We start from the raw sequence: 7,063 nt of genomic DNA, 5'->3' as shown, positions 1-7,063 counted from the left end.
TAAATGAGGCGGGGTCGGGGTTTTGTTGTTTGTTTTCCCACTTTTCAGCGCGAGGATGACGGATGGCTGTTGGCGGTGCCGGCGCCCGGTTCTCTGGGGGTGGCACGCCACCCGCCCGGCTGTGCTCATGCGAACCCACCCCCGGCTGTGGCCGGAGTCTCTGCTGCGGCTCCTGGACGAGCCTGGAGGGGAGGGCTGTGCCGGGTCCAAGTGGGGGTCCCTGGGCTCCCGGGGTTAGCCCCGCGGAGCTCCGCCAGCGCCCGGCGGTGCCAGGGTGTGGAGGGCTGTGAATTCATTCACTCCGGGCCCTGGCAGCCAGCAGCCTTGTCTAGACAGGAAGATGTGTGTGATCGGATTGAAAGACCAGGCTCCTGCTGGGTGAGAAGGAGCCCGGAGCATCGGGGGCCCAGGATCCTGCGGAGGGACGTTTCCGGAGCTGTGTGTGAGGGGCGGGCCACGGGGAGATGGGGCCAGACCTAGAGAGATCCTTAGGTCTTTCCTGGAGAGAGGGGCGGGGCCTGTGTGCTTGCTCCCCATCGGTGGGACAAGAGTGAGAAGTGGATAGATGGATGCCCGAGCAGGTATGCGTGTTCACAGATGTGTGTAGAGACCCGTGTCTACCCAGGGGGTGCCCCTGCTGGTTTCTACTAGTTTATGGGAGTCTACTGTGAAGTTTTCAGGATTCTGCTGTTTTCCTATAGTCTATGCCTCTGAGGTTATTTATATCCAATGTCTCCCTACAGTGGAAATCATCTGTAGGGTCCACCACTGAACATCCCTTCCCAAACCCGGTAACTTTCCATAAGTGAAAGTCGCTCAGTCGTGTCGGACTCTCTGCGATTCCATGGAATTCTCCAGGTCAGAATATTGGAGTGGGTAGCCTATCCCTTCTCCAGGGGATCTTTCCGACCCAGGAATTGAAGTGGGGTCTCCCGTATTGCAGGTGGATTCTTTGCCAACTGAAATCAACCATGGTGGGAATATTTACAACATGAAAATCAGCAAACCCTACAAACTGAGCTTTCCCATGGAGAGCGGGTTGTCAACCACTTAGCCCAGCCCTGGGGACCCCCCAGGTGCCCACACAGAATGAGGACGGGCAGGCTGGCCCATGGCTCCCTGAAAACATGGCCGCTTTTGGTTCCAGGAACATGCGTCGGTTTTACGCCTTGGTGGGTTTTCTTTTTCCACTTCCTTCTCTGCACACAGGACCCCTCTGCTAGCACACAGGCAGGGCAGCGGTACCTTTTCTTCTTGCAGAGCTTCTCAGCTCCTTGAGCAAAAGGTTTGCTGAGCCTGTCCTGTGTCCGGCTCTGATGGAGGCAGATCTTTAGCCAGTCCTGTCCCCTGATGATCGCCTGGCTCCCGAGTCTGCCTGTGTTTCCCCAGCACTGCCTCTGATGGACTTCTACGTCAGTTAGCGTTCTTCAAACTGGGGTTCCCTGGGGCTTCCTAGTCAATGAATTCTGTGGCGCTTAGTCAGCGTTTTAGAAAAACATGTATAATTGTTTTCTTGGCACCTTCATTTTTCTGGGCATTTACGTGTACCTTTGATTGCTTACTGATGATCCTGCTTCCCTATTTGTGGTAGAGACATAAAGTTGAATTACTTTTTATTCTTTAAAAATTTTTAATTGTGGAAAATTTGAAACATATATTAAATGAGGGAGAATGGTACGATGAACCCCCTATCTACTTATCAGTTGACAACGATCAACATTATGTCAGCAGTTTCTACTGAAGAGTTTTGAAGAGCGTTATTGTATATCCAGATATTTCTAGTAGCTTTAACTTGAGTTTATTAATTCTTTTTTAATATTTTAAAATTGAGATATATTTGAGGTACAATGTTGTATACTTCATAGGTATACAGCATAGTGATTCATAATTTTTGAAGGTTATATTCCACTTATAGTTATTATAAAATATTGGCTCTGTTCTCTGTATTGTACAAGATAACCTTTTGGTTTATTTATTCTTATACATAATAGTTTGTATAACTGTTTATGGTGTACATACAGTATGAGCAAGCTCCAGGAGATAGTGAAGGACAGGGGAGCCTGGCATGCTGCAGTCCATGGGGTGGCAAAGAGTCGGACACAACTTAGGGACTGAGCAACGGCAGCCTTCTATAAATATTTGTATAGCTACATATTATGCAAAAGATGTAAAATGTATTTTAAAATGTTTCTACAAGTAAAAATACAAGTTACATTGTAAAAGAGAAAGATTCCGTAACTAGCGGCCCAGTAACAGCTTAGGAACACGGCCAGAGAGTGAGTGAGGTCTGGGGACATTGTGTGGCCCCCGTGGGTCTCCCCCGCTCTGAGGCAGCAGGAGCAGAGTATCAAACTAGGGTCAGGAGGGTGGACCTTGGACACAGACCCGTCTGCTTGGAACCCTGGCTTCTCCCTTCCTGACTGTGTGACTTTGAACAAACTGCCTAACCTCTCTGCGCCTCAGCTCCCTCATAAAATAACAGTGTCTGCCCCACAGGGTAGCCACGAGGACTGGATGGGCTGATAGCTGCTGGACAATGCCCAGTATGTAACGAGCACTCGGGACATCATTAGGTGCTTCGGTTGTTATTAAGATGATGATTAATTATAGCATCCCCCACTATACAAATTTTCCCTAGACTGGCTTTTTTTGTTTGTGTGTGAATAGAGAGTGCTCAACAAATATTTGTTGACTTGAGTTTTAAATTTTTAGAAAACTGCCAGGCCTGGCACCTTTCAACCAGGAAAAAGCAATTCGGAAACCAGACAGAAAGTAAGCAGCGATTTTATTTCTAGCGCACACCATCGTCACCCCCGCGTGTGTCAGACAGACAGCCTCTCTAGACACTCATTCCAATTGTGCCTAAGAGGGCAAGCAGACTGGAGTGTCATTGCCTGAAAGGTTTCTGAGCGGTTGGATCTTTTGACTCTCTGTCTGTGGCACTTTCTTTCAGATTGACTTCAGTACTGGCTCTTAAGACAAATCAATTTTTATGAAGCCTTGTGCACCAAAATGTCTACTCTTTGAAACTTGAGTATTTTTTAAATTGAGGTTCACCTAAGCATGGTCGTCTTATTCCCACTGAAAGGCAGTCGAGGGGGATGTGAAAGTGTGGAGGAAATGGTAGGATGGTGGGACGATGGGTCTTTCAATTAGGTTTAGGTTACATCTGCCGGAAACCCCAAATAGCTGCTTCAAACACCCAGAAGCTTATTTTCTTAAGGGGACAGTCTAGAGATAGGGCCTCCAAAATACTACGAAGTTATCAGGCATCCAGGCTCCTCCTGTCTTCCTGTTCTGCTCAGGGTCGCGTCACAGTCCAAGATGATTGTTGGAGCTGCTGCCGTCGCATCCGTATCCCAAGCAGTATACTTCCAAGAAGAAAGAAGGCAGGACGAAAGGGGCCCTCTCCCCAGTTAGCTTCCTCTCAGGAACCTTTGTGCAAGTCCTCTCCACGCTTTTGTTTACATCTCGTTGACTCATACCTAGTAATGTGGCTGCATTAATCTGCAAAGGGGCTGGGAGGTGTGGGTCTCAGATGGGCTTGTTGCCACCTGAGGTAACAGAGATTCTGTTACTGAGGAAGGGGAAAGGGATAATGGGTGGAGAGCAAGTGGTCTCTGCCCCAACAGATGACCTTGAAGAAAGACATTATAACACTGACTTTATAATACAATTTAAAATTTTTGAGAGATGTGAGTCCTTCCTGTATTATCTGGTTTTCCATAGCCTGTGGCCTAGAGAGTGCTACTGGATATCACTTCACTGTGTCTGACTCTGCGACCCCACGGACTGTAGCCCGCCAGGCTCCTCTGTCTGTGATATTCTCCAGGCAAGAGTACTGGAAGAGGTTGCCATTTCCTAGTCCAGGGGATCTTCCCGACTGAGGGATTGAACCTGTGTCTCTTAACATCTGCTGCACTGGCAGGCAGGTTCTTTACCACTAGCGCTATCCTAGGACGCCTGGAGAGCTAATAACAGGGCTTTGGGAGGGGTCCATGGAGGATGCTTCCTGATGAGAGGGCAGGAAAGGTCTAGGATGGATGATCCCAGAAGGGTGATTTTGTTCTCAGAGGGCATTTGACAGTGTCCAGAGACTATTTTTGGTCATCATAACTGAGTTGGGCAGGGGAGCATCTTGTGGGCGGAGCCAGAGATGCCGCTAAACCTTCATAATGTACAGGACAGTTCTGCCCGCGTGCCCCACCCCCCATCCCTGCACCCAGATTGAAAAAGTGAAAGTTGCTCAGTCGTGTCTGACTCTTTGCGACCTGGTGGATTGTAGCCTGCCAGGCTCCTCTGTCCATGGGGTTCTCCAGGCCAGAATACTGGAGTGGGTACCTGTTCCCTTCTCGGGGGGTCTACCCAACCCAGGAATCGAACCCAGGTCTCCCACATTTCAGGCGGATTCTTTACCAGCTGAGTCACCAGGGAACCCCAAGAATACTGGAATGGGTAGCCTATCCCTTCTCCCATGGCTCTTCCTGACCCAGGAATTGAACTGGGGTCTCCTGTATTGCAGGCGGATTCTTTACCAGCTGAGCCCCCACCAGGGAAGCTCCACAGAGAATGAGCTGGCCCCTAAACCAACCTCAGTCAATCGTGCTGAGGCTGAAAAATCCCGATTCACCAGTTTTTCAAAACCCCACATCTTCAGTAAATTGTGGGACAGTGATAATCTCAGATGTCACCGTCCATCCGGAGAGGTACCTGATTCTCCACCCAGGGCTTTTGTGGTCAGTCAGTCTTCTGAGAACAACTTTCAGCTTCACAGCCCTGCCCTGAGAGGCTGTCGGCTGAATGAACGAATAAATGAATGAGTGAATGAGCACGGGGCTGCCTCCAGAAAGAGGTGAGTCAGGCTGGATCAGCCCACATGCTTCCATCATGTTGTGAAAGCCGGCCCCGAGTGGCTCCATACAAGAACGGGCTCCTTGTTCCTGGATGATGCGATCTGTTGATCTGCCAAAGGGGCCCTGCCTCTCCCCAGGTCACCGACAGAGGCCCGTCTCCGCGCCGTCTCGCCATGCGCAGGGTGCTAGGGTTATGCAGAGCCCTCCAAAAACCCACCCTTTGAAACGAAAGAAATTGGATCTTTAAAATCCCAAAATAGAGCGCTGAAGGGTACACATCATGTCTGCCTTCTCCTTTTTTCCTCTTTGTGGCAAAAGTGACTCAGAGTTTTTGGTCTGGATCCAGAGAGACCTGCGTGGCCTTTGGGGTGGGGGCAGGAGGGGTGTCATTTGATTGGGAATAACTCACCGTTTTAGTGCCTTGACTGGCTCAGCTGCCTGTCTTGCATTTCACAAGTTCTGGCATTTCCCACCCCACCATCTCTGGCTTCTTTTTCAGCTTTTGGCCCAAGGGAAAGAGGAGGGGCCAGAGTTTATGCCTCGCCCAGATGGCACTGTCTTTAGTGGAACATTTATGTGAGCTGAGCTGCATTTTCTTTGGGATATTTCACCAGAGTGTTCAGAGGGGCTGCCCGGGAGCTGGCTGTGGGTTCTTATCTCGGCATCCTCGGGTGTTCACGCAGCTGTGTTGGGTACCGCTGGTCAGAGTCAGATAGGTGCACAAGGGCTTCATGAGCTACTTCAGTCCTCCGTGGCCCCTTCCAGGGGGCACTCAATTTCTCCCCCTTCCCTGCTTCTCCCAGAGCCCAGGTACCCTGCAGACGTCAGACACTTTGTTCCTCAGTATCAGGTCGATGCCCTGGGCCAGAGGCTCATGGAGAAATGTTTTTGAAGCTTACTCTTGCTTGTTGTCTGCTCTTTGGGTGAACACAAAGGCCCGTGTCTCACCTTTCCTCACCATCTCCAAGAGGATACCAAGTCAATGCCCTTTCAACTCAGTTTCTCCCTATGTTCATCTCTAAATGCTACTGGAAAAGAGATTGTACACTTAATTTTTCCAGCCTGAGTTTGTCTCCTCTTTGACTTCCAATGGAATCGGCCTGGTATAATATGTCTCTTTCATGGTGAGACACATTCCTGCAGACTGGCTCAAGTGGTAGTGAATTCAGGCAGACTCCAAACATGGGGATTCTCTTCTAGACATGAATAAGTCTCCTTTCTCAGGGTCACTGGAGGATGAATCACCTGGCTGTATGTGGAGCCACATAGGAACCTAAGAATTAATCTGTTCATTTATTTACTCAGCAAATATTTATTGAACATCTGCTATATGCCAGGTACTGTTCAAGATGTTGGGACATAGCAATGAATAAGCTTTCATTCTAGCAGACAGACAATCAGCAATGAGCCAATGCATAAGATAACACTTATCGAAGGAAATCAGCAGGATTGATGGAGTGACAGTGAGGAGGCTCAGCTTTAAAAAGGCTGCTCGGAGAAGGCCCTGGATGTAGGCTGAGACCTAAAGATTCGGTTGCCAGCCATGAGAAGACCTGGGGGAAGAGCGTTCTAGGCTGGGGGAGTGTAAGTGCAAAGGCCGGGGGGTAGGAGTAAATTCAGTGTGTTTTAGGAGCAGCCTGGAGGCCCATGTGGCTGGACCAGCGTGGGGAGATGAGGTTGGTGACATGGGCAAGGGCCAGATGGTGTAGGGTTTTGTAGACTGTGATGAAGCTTTTGGATTTTCTAAGTGCACCTTGGGGTTATTACATTTTAGAGACCAAAGAAAACTTTTCAAGGTGGTTTCTCCCAAGACCTTAGACTAGAAGGAAGAATTTCATGGTTTCTTCCAAGACCTTAGACTAGAAGGAAGAATTTCATTGTCCAAAGTCACCCAGCCGTAGGTGAAGGGATATTCATGAAAGTTGACATCTATTGAGTGCTTGCGACACGCTCTGTGTCACTGAAACCTCCCAGCAACCTAGTGAGGCTGTGTTATCATTAGTCCCATCAACAGATGAGGAAACTGGGGCCCTGAGATGTAAATGTCCTTCTCTGCTGTGATGGAGTCAGGGACCCATGCCAGGATGTAACCCCAGACAGTCTGGCTTCTCCAGGGTTCCTGCTCTTCATCTCAGGGTTACACTGGTTCTACCCAGGGAGGAGAACAGAGAGATGTGACGAGTACTCGCTTGGCTTCTTAAAGCAGCAAA

General features: G+C 49.3%; 1 protein-coding gene across 1 annotated transcript in view; it reads left to right on the top strand.

Annotated features, from left to right (window-relative positions):
• Nucleotides 1-7,063, top strand: part of NFATC2 (nuclear factor of activated T-cells, cytoplasmic, calcineurin-dependent 2) — a 144,060-nt gene that overhangs the window by 46,311 nt on the left and 90,686 nt on the right.

The sequence above is a fragment of the Bison bison genome, unplaced genomic scaffold, assembly GCF_000754665.1.
Source record: "Bison bison bison isolate TAMUID 2011002044 unplaced genomic scaffold, Bison_UMD1.0 scf7180017864038, whole genome shotgun sequence".
Taxonomy (NCBI): domain Eukaryota; kingdom Metazoa; phylum Chordata; class Mammalia; order Artiodactyla; family Bovidae; genus Bison; species Bison bison.
This window is presented reverse-complemented; position numbering and strand designations above follow the sequence as displayed.